We start from the raw sequence: 24,105 nt of genomic DNA, 5'->3' as shown, positions 1-24,105 counted from the left end.
CCCCCCGGGAGACATGCTACTACCCCCTGGCATTACGACAACTCAGGTACTTCAGCCTCCAGTTGTTGACCAGCCTCCCATATCTCCAAGGCTTCCTGAGAGAATAAAAGAGCTGTCCAGGGGGGGCTGTAACATGCCCCCTGCTGTCAGCAGCACACTTAGAGGGGGCATCTGCTGGCAGCCTCAGGAAAAGCCAAGTTCAGTAAATTTTAAGATACTAGAGAACAAGGAAGAAAATGTTGACTGTATCCTGGGAAAGTGGAGGCTCAGGGAGGGATCCGAGGAAGATTTTTTGCAAGCAGATCTCATTAAAAATACTTTCTGTTGGTTGAGGATAAAAACTTGTCTTTGAAATGACCCACCCCAGTGAACTCGCAAGTTCACGAGAACACAGACTTGGGCTCTTGTTCATTGTTACCTCCCCAACCTTTGCATGGGGTCAGGCACAGGCTGGGTTCGCCACAAACCCGGAATATTGACTCAGATATTAAGCCAGATGATTTCCCAAACAAACAAATGCCACCTTGTGTTTCTTGCTTATTTTCTCCTATCCCCTACTTCTGGGGAGTTTTTCAGGTTTCTGAGGTACACCATGACTAGGAAACATGTCTGAGTGGGGGGTGGGAGGAGGTCACTGGTCAAAAAAGATGAAACATAAATCAGCGCCCCGGGGAGTATTTTACCTGCGGGTGACAATCCTGCAGCCCCCTGCCCTCCCAGTGCTGCGTAGGAAGGTGGGTTATTTCAGATTCACGTAGTTCCAGTCCTTTAGTTCTTTCTTTCCCCAGCGAACTAAGCTCTTTTATTCTTCACTGAAAATGGCCTTGTGCGTAAGTGTCTGGCAGCCCCACAAGGCACATGTTTTCTGTGAGCATGTGGCCTTTTTGAATGAAGGCAATGATCTTTAGAGTTCCTAATTACTCAAACCACCAACTCGGCTAAGCCCTGGTCCATACTCCAAAGAGGAGGGAAGGATTTGGATGTCAGTTTAATCCTTAGCATCTGTTCTGTATTCAGGGCTCAGAGTACAAGAATGTGTTACTTTTATCTCCCTCAGCGGAAAGTTTTGGGGTTTTTTTGTTTGTTTTTTTCTATTCCCACCATAAATTAAGTTATATGTGCTTTTAGAATTTTTCCACTGGAGTCTGTTTAATTACTCAAGTTTGCCTTTTGACAATATACTCTAATGACTCTGGGTTCATAGATGAAAATAAACTCTGAGAAATTATGAATGGATTCATAAATGAAAGCTATTTTTAGGAACAGGAGTCTCACAAAGATTCAATCATTCCACATCAGCTGGTTCAGGGGTCAGCAAACTGTGGCCCATAGGCCAAATCCCATTGACTGTTTGATCTTCTACAGAAAAAATTGGCTAACTGCTGGTCTAGTTCAACACTTAGAATAAGCTACTGCCCCCAGCTACCCCTCCTGGCCTGTGTTCTGTCACTGGTTACCAAAATTGCCTTTCCACTGTCAGTGGTCTTCACCTGGACTCCGTCATTTATGACTTAAGACCTGCTGGTTAAACTCATTGAGGTGGAGGTTCCTCACTTGCAAAAGGGAACATAATGCTGAAAACTGTCATATTTTATCAAGTTTTTTTTTTTTTTTTGAGACAGAGCCTCAAGCTGTCCCCTTGGGTAGAGTGCCGTGGCATTACAGCTCACAGCAACCTCCAACTCCTGGGCTCAAGCGAGTCTCCTGCCTCTGCCTCCCAAGTAGCTGGGACCACAGGCGCCCGCCACAACGCCCGGCTATTTTTTGGTTGCAGCCGTCATTGTTGTTTGGCGGGTCTGGGCTGGGGATTCGAACCCGCCACCTTAGGTGTACGTGGCTGGCGCCTTAGCTGGTTGAGCTATAGGTGCCGAGCCATTTTATCAAGTTTTGAGTTTACCTACACAGGTTGGATATACCCCTCTTCCAAAATGCTTGGGACCAGAAGTGTTTGATTTTATATATGTTGGTTTTGGAATGAATGCTTGCATGTACATAATGAAATATCTTGGGGATGAGACCCAAGTTCAAATGCAGTTTATTTGTTTTCTATATATGTTATACACATGACCTAGAGGTAATTTTTTTAATAAAGTACTTTTTTTTTTTTTAAAGACCGTCTCAAGCTGTTGCCCTGGGCAGTGCCATGGTGTCATAGCTCCAGCTCATGCTCAAGCTATCCTCTTGCCTCCATTTTTCTGTTTTCTAGAGACTGGGATTCTCACTTTTGCTCAGACTAGTCTCGAACTTGTGAGCTCAAGCAATCCACCCACCTTGGCCTCCTAGAGTGCTAGGATTGCAGACATGAACTACCGTGCCTGGCCCTGTACAATATTTTTAATAATGTACATGAAACAAAATTGACTATTTGATTAAAACTTGTCACATGAGGTCAGGGATTGAATTTTCCACTTGTGGTGTCACGTCAGCACTCAAAGTTTGTGTTTTTGGAGCATTTTGGATTTCAGGTTTGGGATCAGGGATCGCTCAGACTGTGTACCTCACCTAACACTGACAGCCAGCGGGCCCTCATCTACATTCCCTTTCTCTCGCCAAAGAGTGTAACTATCCATGAAAAAAAAATTAAATGACACTACAGTGTAGTAAATTTTCTGTCAGTCATCCAGAGTTTTAAATCACTGTTCTGCCACTTACTAGGTGTGTGACCTTGAGCAAGATGCTTAATGTCATTAAACTTCCTATAAAACAGGGATAATATTAATAGTACCTGTGTCCCAGTACTATTCTGACTATTCAGCACGTGGTGTCAGCAAGTGATACGTGTCGAGCGCTTAACATGCCTCGCACCCAGTGAGTACTCAAGGGGTAGCATCTATTATTTTCTCAGGGTGCAAACGACTGGTGAGGACCATGGCATTCATCACCTCTACCCTCATTTTGCAACGTTGGCCCTCCCACCCAGCCAGACCTCTCCCACTGAGCTCCTTTTTAAGCAAGCAAATAAAATGTGTCTTCCTGGGGAATACATTCAGAATGTCACCTCTCACATATGGTACCTAATAACATTCCAAGAGGAAAAGCGTCTGAGAGGATGGATTTGCACATTTCTTTTAGACCTACCGCCCAATTTCTTTCAAACACCTCGACTGCATTATCTGCAGGTTCCTCCGCTGTACCTGTGTGGCTCTGGCGCCGTTCACAGTTCTGGAGGGCTGGTGTACAGAGAGGACGCGCTACTCAGATGGAACTGCCCAGGAGACGTTTGTTTGTTTACTTACTGAACATTTATTTTACTGCACTGGACACAGAGATAGAAAAGATTAACATCTAGCCCTGCTGTTGAGGGGGCCCCAACTTTGAATGATGTACTGGAGAGGCAAGAGGTTGGAAACTAGGAAACCCAAGAGTTTTAAAGTCATATAAGCAAAATGAGATGAGTCTATTCATAGGGTGATGGCAGGGAGAGAGGAAGTGTTAGGCGGGACAGCTTAGAAGTGTCAGTCAGTGTGAGGTTTCTAAACTCAGTCTTATTCTGAGTAGGTCCTTTGAAAACATAACTCCATGACCTTAAATCCCTTTTATATCAGGGATCATTCCACAAGAGGTCTAACCCTGGCTGGGCTCAGTTTTTCTCCCTGACACCCTGAAGCTGTTGTTGGAAGGTGGGCCGTCATGCTGGGTTGAATGTGTGCCCCGGGGCCCTGGTCTCCTTGGACAAACACCACCCAGGAGCAGCTGCTTTTCTGTTTGCACAGGGCTGAGGGAAGGCAGCAGCTTGCTTTTCCCAGGGCTAGGAAAGACGATGGTGCCCAGCGACTTTAAAGAAAGAGGCTCCTCCTTTGCCCTGGGGTCCAGGTGATCATAATTCATGTGCAGAAAGTGGCATGATCCTTTGTGGACGGGAGTGTCCGGCAGCTGTGTCCTTCTTGTCAAACACTGGCTTAGGAGGGCCAAAAATAGACCAGAATGGGGTCTAGGAAGTGGTGTGAGCCAGTTGCCTCCCCAGTAGGGAGAGTGAGCCGCATTCCTCAAAGTGACAGGCCAGCTGGGTGGATAGAGACCAGGGCAATGGGGGTGGGACGATTCGGATGCTTGACCTCCCTCCTGCTAGGGTTCCTCTCCCACCAGCCAGGCCCTCCTTCCTTTCCCAGCTGGGCCTCCCGTTCCTCCCAGGCCCTCTGTGCACAGGTCGTCCTGCTCAGCAACCTCCACAGGATGCATTGCCAGGCAGTGGAAATCGTGAACTCAGCATAGGCCACTCCTGGGAGTCCTCTCCTACATCGTTTCCTGTCCCCTCTTGGGACTCCACCTCCTGCCCTTTATACTCCCACCAGACCAGACTACAAGTTGACACTTCCACCAGTTGCCTGTGCTTCTTTGCCTCGTGGGTTTTTCTTCCAGCTCTGGCCACTTGGAGAGTGCTTCCCGCCTATGGATGTGGTGTAGGTCCTTCCAGAACCAGCTCATGTTATGTTACAGATAAGGCACCCATCATGGAGGTCAGTCCCCAAACTAGGATTCTCGGGGAACAGATTTCACAAACCAGAGCTAGCTGCCTTTGGGTCGAGAGGTCAGCCTGTCCAGAAAGCCTTTACAGAGTGGACTAGATCCCTCTCTTCTCTGGCTCCCTCCATTCTTTCTTGGTGACACTGCTGCACCCGATCACTCTCTGCCCCGGAGTGTGGACATCAGTATGTAGACATTTAGCTCCTGCCCCAGGTTCTAAGCTCCCAGGAAACAGATACCCGTGTCTTCTCCTGCAGAGCCCCCTGCCTACAGATGGTGTCACTGACATTCAGAGCAGCTGTTCTTTGGTGAGCATGCTTTGATGCTGTGCGCCGAGCCCTGAGGTGCATGCTGCCACTGGTGCCGCTCGCTGACGTTATGTATTTCTGCACAACAGAGGGGCATGCAAACAGCCGCAAAGTCCTTGGCACTCAAGGTGCGGGCCCTGCTTCAGCCAGAGAGCCAGACTGGCTGGGCCTCAGGCAGCTGCCTGAAGAGTGGCTGTGGCTGGAATAGTCACTGGTCACCGGAGAGGGACCACCTGTGGGTCAGGCCAACCACAGTCTGCAAACAGGACACCTGGGCTGTGGCTTCTTGTTTTATATCAAGCTTAGCAATCAGGCCAAGAGCCTAGCTTTAAGATCTCTTAGCCCACACAGGAGTGCCTGTTTAAGCAGCAAGTTCATAGTCTGGCCTTGGCTTTGAGGAGGAGGTCTTAGAAGTAAAACTGGTGGGAAAGACAATTCTGTATTCTTTTAAAAAGCCTGTTGAAGTTTCCTTTCAGGGTGATAAGACTGAGTCCCCTCCCTCCCAAACTTTGTTTGTTTTTTCTTTTCTTTAGCTAAAGAATTCTTTGTTCTAACAAAATCTTAGGTGGATATCACAATGTGGAACCCAGTAGAGCTGTTCTGAGTGAGGCAGCTGTGGGGCTTAGAGTTCTGTACCCTTGCCACTGGCTCCCTCTGCAGAGTTTCTCTGAAAACAGTTTAAAAATTGCTACTCTAGTTTGTAATGAAGTAGTAATGTGATTCCAGGATGCCTCCCTTCAAGTGATTTATATCCCTAACATGTGAGGCTTAGGGAGAGAATGGCAGGAGGACAGGAGTTGCCCACCAACCTGTAGGAGTTCTCTAATGGATGCTAGTGGGCGGAGGGCTGCCTGGAATTGCCCAAGGGCACACAGCTAGATCATGCGTCCTCCCCTCCAACCCAGGTCCTTTGCATTAACCCAGCAAGGGAATCCAACCCCCTTCAGGGCTGGCTTACCTGCATCAGCCCCCACCCGAGACTCCTAGGAATTAAGGGTTCTGCCCCTTCCCAGGATAGCAGCCCCTGCTTGGGACCATGGAAGCAGCAGCAAGAAACTGGCCCCGTCCCAAGTGGATTGTCCTCCCCATTTATCCCTGGTCCTGTTTGCATTTAGCAGGGGCTGAGGATAAAAGTGGCAGGCACGTTTTAACAAGCTGTTTTACAAAATGCACTTGACTTTATCCTATGGTGATCAATACCTGAGTATGTACCCCATGCCGGGCATGGTCCCATGTGCTGTGCGTGCACACATTTCATTTTAACAGCTCCACTTTATAAAGGCTGTCCTGGTTAAGAATTTTAATAAGCCCCCAATCCATTTCTTCCACGTTTTTCTTAATGTGTAGCCCTGAGAGTCACAGGGGTGGGAGGCTATTTATTTTTAGTGACGTTCTCTGTGGCTTTCCCTGAGAGGAGGGCTGGACCAATACCCTTCGTGTTCCACCCCTTGTTTGGCCTGATGCTAGAGTGGCCCCACCTGAGCCAGCCTGGAAGGTTTCCTTCCAATTCTAACTTAATCTTTAATTGACTCTCCTGGACAGCTTGAGAGCTGAAACCCATCAGATGGAAGCACGAGGCTGAATTTCCCCTGAGTGCTCAGCTCACTTTTAAAAGTAAATTACTTACTTTCTTCTTGAGGCAAGAAAAGCCCATTTGTTTGCTTGTGGCATGGGGAGGCCATGGGGACTGTAATTCTGCAAAGACCAAGGTTTAAAATGTGGGACAAAAAGCAATAACATTGCATCGATGGACATAAACGTGAGATCAACATGGAATTCTACCTTGTAGCAGAGGTGGGGTGGGGTGAGTTGGAATTCCCAGATCTCTGACTTCTTAAGTCCGGTTAGAAGATGCGTAAGACTCTGTCCTAATTAATCACGAAGGGACATCCGGATGGGCTGCTCATGGGAGTCGGTGTGATTGTTGGTCTCTAAGCTCCCAGCTGAGCCACCGCACCTCTGGCCCTCACCAACCAAATAAGTGTTCTGTTCCAGACGGGGGTAGGGGGGAACCAGGTCAGACTTGCACTCGGTTATCCCCCCAGACAGAGGGGTTTGCACGCACTTTTCCTTTTAAATTGCTTGTCTGTCTGAGCCAAGAGCTGTAGCGTCCACTTCTTTTGTTAGCCTTTTTCAAGAGGCAGTGGTGGGAACTCAGAGCTGTGACTTAAATCCTTTTTCCAGACTATTTCTGAAGCTTCAAAGGGAGATAAAGTTAAATTTAACTTTCCTTTCCAACAGTGTGTTCACAAGTAAAGAAAAATGAAAATTGAACACAAATTTCCCAGATCAATCAGCCATCTCCCTTATAGGAGATTGACACATAGTTCTAAAGGCTGAGAATTTCCACAAAGTCTAGATACGTTTGAGCCTTCTCCTGAGATTCAAAAAAAAAAAAAAAAAAAAAAAAAAAAAGATGGTGTATTTATGCGCACACATCTGGATAAGTTACCAAATGTTTTTGCTTAAACTCCATCAGTGGAAGTGTTGATAATTACCAATAATACTTTATTTATAAGTGTTATGCTTGTTTTCTTTAACGTAGAATGCGTATTATAAAATAAGCAAACATGCTCATAAAAAAGATAAAAATGAAATAAACAGTTCTGTAATGAGTCTACCCAGCCCGGATGGCTTTATACCACTATTAGCTGGTCTCAAGACATACACTTAGAGTGACATTTATGTTGATGGTTTCGAATACAAAACCATATTTTAAATTATTTTTTTCTATAATTTTGCATTTGTTTGCCGAATTGCCATCGTTTAACTTTATAGTATGACTGAGAAAAGCTTTTCCTGGTGGGATGAGAAACCCTGTCAGGTTTTGGTCTTGTGTTTATATTACTGCCTTCAACTCAGGTTTTATTATTTTCCCCCCCAGGAATCCTTTTTTTTTTTTTTTTTTTTTGATCCTTTTTAAGTGAACTTTCCCCCTTAATTGAAGTATATCCTACATAGAGAAAAGCACAACTTAATGTAATTTTCTCAGTACCATACAACCACCACCCAGATCAGGAAATAGAATATTCCTGAAGCCTCCACCGGGTTCCTCAAGTTGCCTCCCACCCTCTTCTTCCCCAGGGTAACCAGCCACCTTCTGACGTCTGTTACGTTGTATTACTTTTAGCTGCTTTTGAACTTGATGTGGATGAAATGACACTGAGTGCTGCTCTGTCCTGCTTTGTTTGTTGCATTCATCTGTGTTGTCATACGTGGTTGTGGTTTGTTGGCTCTGCTGCTGCAGAGACTCCATTGTGTGACTGTGACGCCATCACATTGTCCACTCTGCTGTGACGGAATGTGTGTGGTGAACACCTGGGGGCGTTAGAGTCTCTGTGAGCATCCTTGTCCCTGGGCTCTGGTGAGGATATGTACGTGTTTCTGTAGGATGTGGACCTAGGAGTGGAACGGAGGGTCGTGAGGTGTGTTCATCTTCAGTAGATCCTGCCCACGGGTTTTGCAAGTGGTTGCTCCTGTGTATGCGCAGGGGTTAAGGAGCAGGTTCACTCTAACCAACACTTGGCATTGGTATCTCTTTCTTTAACTTCATCTGCTGTTCTGGTGGGTGCTATCTGCAGAGTTTTGTCATATTAGGGGACATGTGTCAGGCCCTGTGTCTTTGAAGGCTCTGCTCTAGTGCTCCTCAGGAGTCTTAGGGGTGTGGAGGTGCTCCCTTGGAGTTCTATTTACTAGGACCCTGGAGTTGCCTTGACAAGGGTTATGGGACAACTTCCAGGACCTGCTTGTCCTGCAGAGGGGGTGGCCTTAAGGACTGGCCAAGAGACAATTCTTAGTACAGCTGGAAGGAGCAAATGTGTGGAGTGGGCACCTGTGGGTTCCTGAGTCTGCACACACCTGTAGGAGACCTCTGAGGAGCAGGGGTGCCAGGACCAGGGCCAGCTCTCTCTTACAACCAGCTTCTGGTGCTGAGAAGGCTGGGGATTCCACATTTGGACCTGGCCTTCTGAGTTCAGGCTTCTTTGAGGAGTGTGAAAAGGCAGTGGCACTGGACTCTTGGGGCCCCTGGTGGGCAGATCTGTGTGGCATGGCTTTGGGGGAAGTAAGGGGGACCTCAGGACCATCATGTTCAACCATCACTGGTGTCTTGGTGGGTGGAATGATGGTAGGCCAGCAACTGAGCCTTGCTCCAGGGGTGAAGAACCTCCTGTCATCTCAGTAAAGAAGACAAGAAGGTAGGTGTTCACCCTGTGGGTTTCTAGAACAATTGGAACAGGAAGCTGAGGAAGCAGCCATTGGCATAGGAAGTGGGACCCCTTTAATGTCAACCGCTGTGGCTTCCTAGAGCAAAGGATCCAAAGACAATGTGAACCACAGGTGTCTTAATTATCTCCAGTAGCCACATTTTAAAAAAAATAAGTATATGCAAAGGCAACTTGAAGATGTTGGGGAGAAAAAGTATATAGAAAGAGGTGAACTTAATTTGTATATATTGTATTTTAAGACAAAGTCTCAAGCTGTCACCCTGTTTAGACTGCTGTGGCATCATAGCTCACAGCAACCTCTCTTGGATTCCAGTGATCTTCTTGCCTTAGTTTCTCTATTTTTAGTAGAGATGGGGGGCTTGTTCTTGCTCAGGCTGATCTCGAATTGTGAGCTCAAGCAATCTACCTGCATCAGCCTCCCGGAGTGCTAGGATTACAGGAGGGAGCCACACGCCCTGCACATGTTTTTACCTAATGGAGCCAAAGTATTATAATTTCAAAAACCGATCAGTATAACCGTTACTAGTGAGTCTTCACATTGTCTTTTGCACTAATCTTTGAAATGAAGTGTGTGCGCGTGCTTCCCTCACATCTCAGCCCAGACCAGCCATGTTGTTTATGTTCCTGGAAGGCACAGTCCCCAGAGGCTATCTTGGCCTTCAGTGGGGAATGAAATTAATTTTCATTACACTTGATAGGAACTGTTGCTTTTATGTAGTTTAGATTTTGCTGTTGTGAAGATACATTTGTAAAAGTAGAAGATAGGAGCATATTTTATTTAATGTTTGTTAGATTGACTTCAAACTTTTAACATTTAGGCCGATGGGAACTGTATTACCACAGATGGCAGCTGCAGTCATCAGTTAATGCAGAGGGTGGGGCGGGTTGGAGGTGGCCATGGTCAGCCTGGAGCTTGGGCACTGTCCACTGTCCATTTCAGTGTATCCATGCAGGGACACAAGCAAGGACCATTTCATATTCATCTTTGGGATCTTCCAGCATCCAGTTCTGCAGGAAGGAAGGGAATAGATCTGCCTTGTATGCCCCATATTCCTAGGACCCACCCTAGTGTGTAGTGCTAATGTATTAATGCATTCAACTTGTATGGGAGGACCTCTGTAAGTTGAACACCCAAGGGATTATAACAAACTGGTCAACATAAGGAACCGGGCCACTGTACTAACATTTATGTGGGGTGAATGTCTGATCTATGAAAATGAGGTTAACTTAAGGAGGTAGTGAATGTAGGGAGGTGGTCACCTATGGAGGTTCTGCCGTATTTACTGAGAACTTACGGGTTAGGTGCTGTTTTAGGCTTTGGGGATACGGTGAACAAGACACAGTTCTTGCTCTTTAGAATTTCTGGGTTATTAAGGGAAGCCTGTTCTATTGTTAATAAAAAAATTATTTGGGGACACAGCTCAAACATCAATCAGCTGTTTGATTCTTAGGTTGCTCAGAAAAAATCAGTTATCCTGAATCTTAAATGTAATTAGCACCCACAATGGATATGTAAATACCTAACAGAGGGGACCCCCAGGCCACACATGGATGAGGTAGAATTTGGTGATAGGGGATTAAGACAGTGACTTTCAACTATTGTGCCAGGAAAATGTTTAAAGATAAATGATTCAATTTTTGAAAGAAGTTCAAAACTATGTTCTTTTTTACTCTTTTTATTGGCCAACATAATTTAAGTGCACCACAGAAGTTTATAGGTTCAAGTATGCTATGAGATTTTAAAAAAGGATAAAAACCCTTCATAAAACAAGAATTCATTCAAGAATACTTATCTCAAATTTATTTTGACTCTCAAACACATTTCAGTACTGTTTTCTGTTACCTGACCATTAGTTGCCTGTTTTTGTTTTTGTTTTTGTTTTTAAATCGCTTACAGATTTGGTGTTTTCTAGAATCTGATGGGAAGGAGATGTACATTTAAAAGATGGCATAGATCAGAAATCTGGCATCATTGATCAAATAACAAGTGAATAAAATAAAATTAAAATTTTAAAAATTAAGTGAGCTAAAAGACTTTGTTACATTGGGTAGTTTAGTGTCACAGAATGAAAAGGAAATTTGTAGATCAATTAGAAAAATAATCAAAACCCCTTGGGTCTCTTTCCATAGTTTTCTAACTCCAGGTTGGTTTTCTAACCACTGGGAGGGCTTGTCCTACCACAAATGACTAGTCCCCTTGCCCAGCATTTGTAATGATGCAGGTCTAGGTAGAACCTGAAAATTTGTTTTTCACAGGTTCCCAGGTGAGGCTTCTGGCCCAGGAACCACATTTTTAGGATCACTGGTTTATTTCCTTGCATTACCGTTATTGTACATCCACAATAGCTCTATGCTTTGGTTTCATAAGGTTAATGCAGAGATGGGCCGTACATCCAATTAACGTAGCAAGAGGTAGGATATAGTCTTATCCTGGGGAAGTTTTATAAATCAGGGAAAAACACATCAACTATCCATATGGTTTTCATCTCTTCCTTAGGCTTACCGAGGTGACCTTGACGGGTTCAAAGAACCTCTTGTGTCTAGCTGTGAGGATATCAAAATCAGCCTGTCTCTCTAACCTGTCTCTTCTGTTGGTCCATCTCCCGGCACTGCCCTTCTCCTGCAGAAGCTTACAGGGACTAGCGCTTCCAGTTTCCCAGACACACTCTTTGCTGTTGATTCCACTGAGCCCTTGTATAACCTCTTCCTCTTTTGCCCTTAGAGTGGGTTACTCTGAAAGGAGCTCAGGAAATTTCACTCTAAAATATGACTTCACTGGTATACGGAGTATTTTAAATTAAAAGCCCTTCCCAGAGCAACGAGTGCCAGAACGGGCTTTTCCTCTATACGCATAGATCAGACTGACCCATCAGAAAGAACACTCCTCCCTTCCCTCCCGTATTATCTCGCTATATTACAGGAAAGAAAATCAAGAATGCAATCAGACCTGGCCCAGATAATTTCAAACATAATACCTGTTCTTAAGGTTAATTTAATTTGCAAAAAAGAATTGAGTCAATCTGTTTTTCCCTATCTCTTCATCCTTTCTAGCGATCATTTATTGCCACTAAGCAGAATTACCTACATATTCCTCATCTCCCCTCCCTGCTAAAATGAGGGTATAAAAATACCTGGATTCTATTGAGATACTGGGTAATCCTTGCTTCTCCCCATGCACGTAGTAGATAAACTCTTCCTCTTATTATTAATCTGTGTTGTGAGTTGATCTTTCAGTGAACTTTGCAGGGGCAGAAGGGGAAGTTTCTCCTCATCTCCAACAAAGTTCCATTTTTCCTCAGGATCCGGCTCAGCTGCTGCCTCCTCTGCAGACACTTCTGGCTTCTCTATCTCCCCCAGCCCCCCCCCCCCCCAATTTCTGCACCTTCTGTGCGCTCCTACTGGAGCATTTATCACACTAGGGTATGATTTGTAACATTGCTGTTGGGTTGTTGGGTGAGCAGTCCTGGGGCATCACGCTGGCCTTCTGCAGTTCTGTGACTCCACTCCCCCACCTGTGGCACATCCACGGCAACTGTTTTTTTTGGGCAGCATGATTGAGTGATTTAGTGAAAACAACCCTAATTTCTGCATCTGTAAAATTGAATAGGATGGAATCACAGACAACAAAAGAAACGCAGTGAGCTCAAATAACTGATATTTGGAAGAGAATTGCAGAGTCACGGCACAAATGAGACAACAATGAGAAGTCCTGAGATTTCCATTACTTCGTTTCTCCGCTTCACAGTAAAGTCTGAATGTAACTCTGCTTATACTAATTGTTTCGTGGAAGAACTGAAGGATTATTTATCTCCTAATGAAAAGCAGTTTGCTGGTACCAACCCCAGGCCGTGAATGGTGATCACAAAGTAGTTACCCATAAGCTTCTGTAATCTCCATTGTGTTTTAGTCCCAGCCTATAGGTTAGCAAAGGAATCAGAGGACCAGGATGAGTCTGCGTCCTCAGCGCTAACATAATCCCTTGGGAAAATGTTTGCCAAGAAAATAAAAAGATGAGGAGAATGGAAACATCTTCCATTTGCCTAGAAAAGGGTAGCTGCAGAATCCTAATCATCTAGAATATTTTAGAATCTGCAGTCAGATAGCCATGATCTCAGCCCTTATGTGTATTTTTAATTGCAGTTTTTACCCACACCCCACTTATTATAACAGTTTGCAAATGACGGGGGCAGGGGAATACTTTAAGATGAAGGAAAGGGCATTTTCTTTCTTTTTTAGACAATGATTGGCTAGTGGGTCTGTTTACAATGTGGGGTGGGGAAGGCATAGTTCCTTTTGGAGAAATTGTGGGAGTACTGGAGTTTTACAAATTTGTTTCAGTAAGTTTGCCTTCTTTTGCTTTGAACTTTGCCAGAGATAAAGCAATAGCTCTTAAGAGGAGGAGAACCAGGGCTGCTCTGGCTTCTGTCAAAGCTCTGGTGTGATTCAGTGGCTGCCGTGGGCCCCCTCCCCCGGAAGCTTGGTTTCCTGCATACCTCTCGGAGTGTACCTCTCTTTTGACTGGCCAGCCAGCCTTCCTTCCTAGGCTCTGGAGCTGGTATCGATTCATCTTTCTTGCTCTTGCCTCTGGGTGTTCCTAAGGCACTGTTCTTAACCTCCAGGTTCTTTGCTATGTACGTTTAATTATGTATTACCAAATGTTCCTGGGACTTATCTGCTTAGGTCTTCAGCGTCAAAAAAAGTCCCCACACTGAACACATCTCCTTGAAACCCCGTCTCTCTGTCCAGGCCATTCTCTAATTTGCACACGCCATGGTCACACCCTCCCCTGTTGATTTTGCTCTTGTTTAGGATGCCTCTCCCCATTCCCCAGGCTCTTAACGCAAAAACCTACCATGATGATGTCTGGGAATGAAGTGCAAAACAGCAGCTCACCTTAGCAGATAGTGGCAAACTGTAGAACTGTCATCCTCTCAAAGGGGGCAGTGAAAATGTTCGTCAGGAAGGGAATGGATGAAAGTACTTTGTGTGTAAGATGGGCTTCTATATAGCAATTAAATGAATGGATTAGCTAGACTAGGGAACTCGATGTCAATTCATAAAAGAAGTTGCAGTTTAGTATTCCATTCATGTAACTTTTTAAGTTTTTGGCCGGGGCTGGGCTTGAACCCGCCACCTCAGGCATGTGGGACCAGCGCCCTACCCTTTTGAGCCACAGGTGCCGCCCACCATTCATGTAACTTTAAAAACACAGAATGGCACTTTGTGTTACATATGGTAACATATATGTATCATAATTACAAAATCATGTGTGGGCATAGACGGTTAGAAGTTCCAGAGAGAGAGTGTGGGAATGGAAAAAAGGTGAAATGGGATTGAACTGAAGCAAAAAGGGAAGCTTTAACTCTGTAATATTTTATTTCTTTTTAATTTAAAAAAAAATCTGGAGAATGGTTGCTTACTGAGTGTGGGTTTTCTTTTAGGGTGACGTAAATATTTTGGAACTGTATATGGGGTGGTGGTTGCACAACTGCAAATGTATTAAATGCCACTGAACATAAAAAGGAAATCAAAATAATAAAGGGAGACCTGCAGTCAGTAGAACAGAATGTCAACATTTGTTGAAGTTGAGGATTATTATGGTAATTATTATTTGTGTGTTTAAAATCCTTCATTGAAGCAATAGTCATCAGCACCATTCAGATGTGCCCCAAAAAGCTATCCGACACCTGTCCTGTAGTGGGGAACATCCTCTTAGTTATGTCCCCGTGTCCAGAGGCTGGTACCCATGCCCGTGTGCATGGTTACATCCATCTTGTGATCAGCCGGTGTTCCCTTGGCAACTAGGGATGCTCTGCCTGCTGATCTGGGTATCAAGAACTCTGTACATGGCTGTTCATTTCCCTTTTCCCTTTGAAGACTGTCTTTGGGAGCAGGCCTGATCAGTCGATCTGTCTTTGTCTCTGTCTCCTACATATTCAGTTCATCTTCAGTGACTGATTCCTAAGACGTAACTATGAATGCCTCCTCAGAAAAAAAAGAAAGTTTATGATCTTAAAACATTGAACCATTTTCTCTAATGGCTGATGTGGTTTTTAAGGGTCAGAAAAAATACAATATTTGCATTGTCTATATAGACCTACTTTTCCAACCACTAGGAATGCCACAGGGGGAAGGACATCTGGCTCTGGGACTTGGCATCACACATCATGGGAATTACAGAATGCGACCTGGTTAACGCTTATGAAATAAATGCCTGCCTCTGGTCACTCTGGGTCTTTGGGACCCTTCTGTCTTGAATTGTGCCTTGTACTGGACTGCAGGGTTGAGCGTGCCAGTCTTCCAGGCTATCATGGGAACGATTGAGCCCCATGTCAGGGGCTGAAGGACAGAAACTGCGATAAGGATGTTTAAATGCCAGTTAGGCTCTGGGCCTCAGATACGCACCCAGGGAAATGTTGTAGTGAGATGAAGGCTGCACAGAAGGACATGAAACAAATGTGTACCTTTTATCAAAACCGAATGGTTTTCATTCTTAGAATGTTAAAGATGGTCAGATGTTAAGTATCTCTGACACAACCAGCCAGCTAGTCAATATTTACTGAGTTCTTATACCTTGCCAGGCATTTGAAACATGTGGAGACCAAGGAGGTTGTATGACTTCATTTTTATTGTATCAGCTGGCACCTCTCCCTAGAGGTCCCTTCTTCCTGCCTAGAAGGATCATTAGATCCTCTTGTTTTCTTAACATGATTCTAAGGCCAATTACTTGGGGGCTCTTGGGTAAGGAATGGTCAAGTCAGTATTGAGCCCTTAGCTGCTGGAACTTAGGGTCTCAGCCTGGCGAAGCCGTGAAAATTCTCAGCCCATGGAGTGTATGCAGGATTTTTCCCTTCAGTCTCAGGCTAGAAGTACCTTCACCTGCCTGCTACTGCTGCAGGTGTCAGTTGTCCCTGGTAAGTGGCCTTATTCTAAGACAGGCAATGTCTAGACACAGTCCTTGGCCCGAGACACTAGGAGAGAGAGACCATCCAATGGGGTGTACTCTTAAAATACTCTTGAATGACATACTTGCTCTGGACCTGTCTGGACAAAGTGATGAGTTTTTATCAGTCTGGCAACAGTTCAGATAATTCCATGAAGCCTGGGGGTTGCAAACAGTGTGGTTTTTAAATGTTCTTACTGTTTTTTCTCTTCTTTATTAAGAAAAATTAACATGTGATGGAAGTCTGTCGGTTCCTACTTGTCATTCCAAGAATTTGTTCCTCTTACTGATTCCAGCCTTTCCAAATAATTACATTTGCCTGATGCATACATACTAGATTAAAAGTTTTATGGCAAAGCTATTCTCAGAAATTGATAATAGCAGTCATGTCTTTGGAAGGGCCTGCTGTGGGTAGGAGACTCAATTTTTATTGAATATGATATTTGGATTAAATTGTCCCAAATGCTTATCTTTTTCAATTAAATAAACTTAATTAAATTCTTTTTGCAGAATGCAAGCGCTATCTATGCTAATGATATCGTATACACTGTGTTTAACTCTGTATAGAATCATTTGAGTCACCATGTCCCAGTTCTCGTACTGATTATATGATGCCACCAATTACTTAAATGTCCCAAGCCTCAGTGCTCAAATCTATGCAATGGAGGTGAGAATGTGTGTTTCTCAGAGTGTGAAAAAGATGAAATAAGGCAAGTGTATCTGTCTCCTCTGTGTTAAAATCTTACTGCCTTACTCCTGCCTGGACTGTGTATACCTTGATAGTAGGAAGTTCATGGTGTGGTCTTTGTGTGTCCCAGGCCCCAGCTCTGCTCTGTAGCGTCCTGCTGGGAAGGGACATTCAGTCGTGCTGTTGAGTCTCACCTCCTAGTGCCTGACATGGTGCCTGGCATAGTATAAGTGATGTGCACATGTTTGTGGAATGCAGGCATGCGCGGTACATGCTCAGCTAGGGTTACTTGGTGGGCGAGTACTGACTTGCTGAAACGACGTGCACGTGTCCTGCCCATCCCCAGTGGTCAGTGTTAATAGACGTCTTGGCTTCTGAGAGGACACCCGATGGAGGACACACTCCTTCTGCTCATTAGTACTTTCTTGTTTTTCATAGCTGGACTGTCATACTTGGCCTGAGCATCTACCGACAAGCCTTGTCGTTCTGCCTCCCCTACTCAGTGGACATCCCATTATTCCTCATCAGATCCTCTGTCACTTTCTCTGCTGTGTTGCTGAGAAATCCCAGAGCTCTAGGGAAAGGCCAGGAGCTGGCAGGTGAGAGCAGGAGAAGACTCAGTTGTGACCGGCAGTGGTCTCCTGACAGGTGCATACAACAGCCAGTTCCCTGGGGAATTCATGGATGCAGACAGGTCCAGGACTGCACCCTCTTCAGGCCGAAAGATAACACCAGGTCCCAGCCTGGCCAAGTTGAGGGTCAGATCACAGCCCTTGGCACTTGGCTTGAGGGAGGTGGCAGTGGGGTAGGTAAGTGTTGTCCAGCGGCATTCCCTGGCAGTACCACACAGCTGGGGACCAGCTGCAGGAGGGTCGGGCTCTCACCTGCTCAGCAGCTGTAACTGTCAGCCTCTATATTGGTTCTAATGATCATTAGTCAAGAAAGCAGACAAGTTACCTACTAAGAAGGGCCCTATTTTGGCTGTATTTCTATCTGAAGAAATTTCATGGATTTCTGATGTACCATAGTGTATATAGAGTCATTTGTAGGGTCAGTGAAATATATATTACTTATGACATCTTCTTTTTTTTTAACCATAAATGGCACTTTTGTATATGCTGACATTTCTCTGAAGCAACCTGTTTTCCTTCTCAGTCACCCCAGCCATCAATTGAGTCCAATGTCAAGGGCTACATGTTGTCTCAAATATGCTCTGCTGAGCAGCTGGGGAGGGAACAGCCTTTCCAGACTACCCAGGGGGCCCTTCACAGCACAGGGGGAGTGGGAACGTGGATTCCACTAACCTTCAGTTCTCTCAGCACCCTAGGAAGGTTGCTTCTGGTCTCCCCATTTCATAGATAGGAATATAGAGGCTCGTAAAGGTTGAGGCTTGCTCTGAGTTGCACAGATGCCGCTGCCACACCTCTGATGTTTCTGTTCTGTGTGGCCTACATGTTGGCCTGAGGCTGTGCTGGCCACTGTGATGATCTGGACTCAACAGACACCCTGCTGTGGCCAGAGGTTGAAAGATGAGCCTTTTTGTTCCTGTGGCCTGATGGGGCCCAGGAGCACAGCACAGGGAGCCCTAACCGACACCTGAGTTGGATTAAATTTGTCAGCTGAAGACATAAACTATTAAGAGCATTCAAAAGGTTATTTTCCAGTGACATATAAAATGTCACTCACAATCAGACCGCCTTCTTACTTGGTTTTAAATCCAGCTGAGATAAATATAGACTTATTATAAAACCAAAGGACCTTCAGAGGTCTCATTGGCAGGAGGATGCTCGGGATGGGCTTGGACTTTCCATCCCTAGGTGGAAGTTCCTGGTTTAGTGAAGATACCCTAGGTTTAGTTCCTGGACCCATTCAGCTCTGTCTTTGGACAAGACAGTGAACCTCTGAGCCTCAGTTTCTCACTTTGTCAATTAGCTTAAGAATAATGCTCACCTAATGGTGCCTGGGTGGAACTAGGCAGGGAGCTATGCATGCCACAGGCTTGGGCACCCTGAGCCTCCATCTTTTCTGCACCTTGAAGCCACAAGCCTGCCTCCAGATGAGTATTAAAGGCCTCACCATCTCCCCTAATCCAGGCTGAAGCTTAAACATAAGCTCTTTCTCTTCGTCTGGACCTTGGCAGTGGAGAAATCTATGGAGGAAAATCAGAACCTTGTTTGCTCTCCAAGAAAAAGACAAGAAAATCAGAAGCCTGGTGGGCATCTCACCTAGGTCCCCATTTCTGGGCTATGTGGACAATGGGATACCTGCCGACTCTTTGAAGTGCAGCTCTAGTTTGGGTCAAATACCTGGGCATGGATAGGAAGCGCGGGTGGCAGAGAGGCAAAGAAAGAGCTGGAAAGAAAACTGGCACTCTGTAGAGGTCTGCAGGCGTGAGAATGCCCTCTGATTAGGGTTTCCTTTCAGGCCCGTATTTTAAATTGCAGTCATAATTCATTTCCATTATGAGCACTGAACCATACTGGCCCTGGGCTCTGCAAACACAGGAAGTCAGCCAGTGTTCAAACAGCAGTAAGAAAAAGGAGCTGCATGGTTAAAGAATAGCAGGGGAATGAAAACCTGCCCTCTCCTCTGTCCTGGTCACAAAAGACCCGCCTCTTCCTCCTCCACTTGCTCCCTAAGACACTTCCCTTCAAAAGTTAACAGTTATTTAGTGCCTAATCTGTCAGGCTATGTGGTAAAGATGGTGATGGAAATGGGCACTTTGGGGACGTTGTTCTTTTCCGTGGAGTGAGAACAGGTGGGGTTTTCAGATTCCAAGCTTTCTGGGAAGTCAGCAAGGCCTGGTGAGTAGGAGGGAAGGGCAAGGAGAATCAGGCCTGGATCTGTGTGGAGGAAACTGAGCTGGCTGTGAGGGCTGGGTCCCTTCTAAGGACAAAAACTCCACTATCTAGTTTGCAGTCCCCACGGGGGCTGTTGCGTGCTGATTTGGCCTCATGGCTAAGCAGGCATGGCAGATCGAGGCCTGAAACCGTAGGGAGACCCTAACATAGGGTCCTCAAACTTTTTAAACAGGGGGCCAGTTCACTGTCCCTCAGACCGTTGGAGGGCCGGACTGTGGGCCCTGGGACAAGTTGGTTGCTAAGCAGGACAGGCCAGCGGTGGCAAAAACAAAAACACCCAGTGGGCTGGATAAATGTCCTCAGTGAGCTGCATGTGGCCCGCAGGCCATAGTTTGAGGACACCTGCCCTAGCGGACTGGTGAGTAGAAATTTCTAGCTCTAGATGAGAGATCTCTTTGGAGTGACATGGAGCAAGGTCCATCTAGGGGTGGGGTGGGGTGGGGTGAGGGTCAGGACAGGAAAGAGCTAGGCATGGGGGTGAGCATCTGGGTATATTTAATGCCAGGTACTTTCCATATGTCATTTTGGTAAGCTTGGGGGCAGGATGGGTCTCATTCTCAAGGGAGAGGTGGAACACTATGTGAGCAGGAAGTTGGGGCAGCAGAAGCTGGTGCTTACACTTGGCAGTGAGGTCTGGATGTAAACAGGCTGTTGTATGCTGAGTATAACTGGAGGGTACTGCCCAAGCATACTGGGCCCTTGACCCCATCTGCTCAATGAGGAAAACTCTGAGCTTATAGGGAAATGGCTTTGGAAACGGTCCAAGGAGACCTGGTGAAGGCAGGGGCTGATAGTTTACTTGGAGAAAGAAGACAAAAGAAAAAATGGAAGTTTAAAATAAGGCACAAATGGCTACTACAAGAGCTGTCATAAAGTCGCCCATGAACAATTATTACCAAATGAGTTGTAAAGGTACTACTTATCAATTACAGAGTTGTGGGGAAAGGATTTCAGAATGGGGTACTCCAAGGAGGAGGTGAAATTTCTGCTTGGGCTTTATAGGATTTTCTCAGATCTCAAGGTGAGAGCATTGTACATTCCGGGCTGGAAGATGGTGTGGAAAAGGCCTGCTGATGTAAGGCTGGGAGAAAGTAAACCAGGTCCTGATTTTGCAGCTTTGTTGGACTGAGAAAGGCTTTGAAGGTTCAAGGAAGGAACCTGATCCTGACCCCACAGATGGAGGCCCTGGGAGTCTCCCACGTCCTGTGAGTTGATGTGGCAGTGGTGGGATGGGCAGGACAAAGACTGGAAGCTGAGATGCCAGTGTGGAGGACTGAGGGTGCCCTGAGAACAAATTACCAAGGCCTGAACCAGACGGACGACTGTGGACGTGAAGGAGAGAGAAAGGATTCCTAAGATTTACCAAAGCATGAGTGGATAGGAAGTGAGAAAAAGACCACGGAGACGGAGAGAGTGAGTGACAAGTAATCAGTCTTCAAAGGGAAAGATCGAGGGGGAAGTGGAAGATGAGCTTGGGGCAGGGGGATTTGAGGTGGCGACAGGCATCTGACTGTTTATATCTCTGAGTGCATTACTCAGGGTTAACATAAAGGAAGGGTTAGGACTGGATTGCCTATTTGAAAGTTTCCTCTGCAGAGTGGATTTTTCAAAGTCACCGGGGAGGCTGCTTCCTTCAAAGAGGATAGGGAAAGAAAGTAGAGGATCAGCCACTCAACCCCCTTTTTTGACTGGGCTGAAGAAGGAACGGGACCAGATAAAGGAAAACTCCAAGATTAAGAGGAGCTATGAAAAGCAATTAGGTCTCATTTGCAAAGGGGAAAGAGTCCAAAGAGGAAAACATCAGACAGGGCAGCTCCAGCTGCTGTGGGGAGATTAGGGAGAATGAGGGTTAAGATCTGGTTATTGGAACTGATCCCCCAAAGGTCCGGAGGATTGTTAAGAAAGTGGTTTTGATGGAGTTGGAGGAGCTGGGATTAGGGGGTAGGGAGAAGGCAGCTTGTACTAGAAAAGTCTGAGTGGAGGAAGGAAGCAGCGAATATCCTGGAAACTTAAACAGCTGGGACAACAAATTATGTTCACTGGTGGGAAGGGGCTGGTGCTGAGCGGGCTGGAAAGGAGGGCGGTGGTGTGTGAAGCTCATCCCCGGGAAGGCGAGAGAGACCCAGGTGCACACAGGTGGTTTATCTTTAGGACGGCAGTGGCACTCCCCGTCTCATGTCACATCCAGGGCTGCCGGATGAAAGTGGGTGTGGAGGTGACTACATGGCGGTGCAGAGGATGGGAGAAGGGGGTCTCGCAAATAGCTCTGCTGCTCAGGAAGGCACAGTGAGGGGGTGATGGCGGTGGGGGAGGTGTGAGCCGGTGTTTGGGGAGGAGGAATTCTGGAGGGCTCAGGAGTTCACAGGGATTCAGGAGGGGAAGGTGAGGCATCACAGAGCCTGGCTCCTGGCGATGCTCAGGCATCTGGCAGAGGGAGTGGAGGATGTGGGCAGGCCATCACATGGGGAGGGGGTGTCGGTCCAGCAGACCAGGCTGGAGCACAGAGGCCTAGGTGGAGGTGGGGGTGGGCCACATGCTGTAGCTGAAAGGAGGAGGGTGGGTGGGGGGAGCGCCCGTTGGAGACTTTGGAGAAGCCAGAGAACCTGTTAATGGGAGAGGGAAGCAGCTCAGCAGGTGACAGGTAAAAGAGGGAGTGTGGGAGGCGCAGGGCATGGAGGATCCAGAGACCACAGCTGCAGTGGAGAGGTTATGATGTGGGCTAGGGCGGGACTGTGGTTGGTGCCCTGAGAGGGACTGGCTGAAGAACAGGCAGGAGATAGGAATGGGGGGTGTGTGGAGAGTGCTGGAAGGGAGTCAGGGCCTTGGGTTCTAACAGCTCTGCTGCTGAGTGTCCACGTGGCCTTGGCCAAGTCACCTGGGTTTCCAGGACACAGGGCTGCTGTCAGCTCTGTATACATTCTTATGCATAGTGCTCTTCCCGGGGCATGAGAGGCTGAGTCAGAGCAGTGGCCTTAGGTGCCAGCTTCAAGTTGTCACACTGGGCCTGCTAGCTGCTCCGAATACAGCACCTCCTCCTTTCCAGCCTGTTGGATGCACGGTGCACCGTCCCCCTGGCCTCACCACTGGCCTCAGGGGCAGCAGCAGATAGCCTGTCACTTTGTGACAACACTATTTCCCCTCTGCAGGAGTTAGCAGGTCTGAATTTCAGAGCTGGGTTTAATGCGGTCCCCTCACCAGCCTCCTGGCTGCCTGATAAGTTGGGTAGGTAAGTTGGGCTGCCATGGTGAGCCAGGAGGGAGGACCAGCACTGGTCAGGCGCCTGGGGCGGTGGAGGGGGAAGCCCCAGTCTCACCTGTGCACTGTGCCTGAATTGGGCAAACATGGAGTTTCCTGGGGTGGGACAGAGAGCAGGGATGTCCCCTCCTGCAGTATCTTCCCGGACCTCCTCACGTCTACAAACCCAAGTGCCTGGCCACTGCAGCTGCCAAGTGCAAGCTCAGTGTCCCCCCAATTACCAGAATGTGCCTAAAGTTTCTGGTGCCAAGCTCCCCTAGTGCTGGGACAAGGCAACCCCCCGCAGTGTGGAGACATTCTTTTCTCTGCAGGCTATTTTTAGAGGGCTGTGGCCAAACCGCTGCTGTGAACTCTGTCTTAACTGGGAGTGTGTGCGTCATTAAGGAGGCAGGTGTGGGCCTCCTGGGAGGGGCAGTGTGGTTCCTAAGGGTAGCAGGTGTGGGCTGGGCAGCTGCTGCCTTCTGCTCTGCTAGAGCTGCCAAGCTTACTGCATTTCCCTCATGGAGGCCAAAGTTGTATCAATGAGCGTAAGGTTACTGCGCTCTGGGGTCAGGCTGCCTGCCTCAGTCTTGACTCTGTGACTTATCAACACTCTGATGTTGGGCAAAGGATGTACTTGACCCCTTTTCTGAAGCCTCAGTTTTTGTCATCTGTAACTTGGGCTAATAAGAGCGCTGATTTCACAGAATTTGTGGATGAGTCAGGTCGGGTAAAAATAAAGCGTGTAGCTCTTGGTTGTTAAGTGTCCAATAAATGTTACCAGGGCTTCTTTATAAGCTTCATTAATTGCTGCTATGGCCAACCCCTGCCCCAGGCTCAGTTGAGCAGGTGGTGTTGGGATCTGATTCACACACTGGAAGCACTTATGGTGTGGCGGGAAGCTTGAGCTAAGTTTTGACGAGTGAGCAGGAGTTTTCTGGGCCCAGAGTTGGGGGTGGAGGATGATTGTCCTATGACAGAGCCCTGCTCTTGAGGCCTGTGCAGAGATTTCTAGATTTTACCTGGTAGTTTAATGGGTAGGCGGGAAAAGGAAGTCTTCGTCCCTTTTTGTGAGGATGACTCCAAGCCCTGTCTCTGTTGGATTTGCACAAAGCCCATTAGCTGCCTCTGCTGTTTGTTGGGTGGCTTCATTCTACCGGGTGCCCCTTAGGACAGACCTAGGGGTTTTGAAATGGGTGGTGAAATGCGCAGGTGTGGAAGAGAAGGGGTTCACAGTGGCCTTCATGTCAGGACTGGATCAAACTCTAGTCATATGGAACCGTGTAGGGGGAAGAAACACGGGTACGGGGCCTCTGCCTGCGAGGGATGTGCTTGTAACTGGGTACGGGGCCTCTGCCTGCGAGGGATGTGCTTGTAACTG

At 46.8% G+C, this 24,105-nt stretch overlaps 1 protein-coding gene across 1 annotated transcript in view; it reads left to right on the top strand.

Moving 5' to 3' along the window:
- Positions 1–24,105, top strand: part of SLCO3A1 (solute carrier organic anion transporter family member 3A1) — a 266,408-nt gene that overhangs the window by 106,502 nt on the left and 135,801 nt on the right. The window lies entirely within an intron of this gene.

The sequence above is a fragment of the Otolemur garnettii genome, unplaced genomic scaffold (genome assembly GCF_000181295.1).
Source record: "Otolemur garnettii isolate 467f Iridium unplaced genomic scaffold, OtoGar3 scaffold00029, whole genome shotgun sequence".
NCBI classification, from domain to species: Eukaryota; Metazoa; Chordata; class Mammalia; order Primates; family Galagidae; genus Otolemur; species Otolemur garnettii.
Note: the sequence above shows the minus strand (reverse complement) of the source record. Positions and strands in the feature narration are given on the sequence as shown.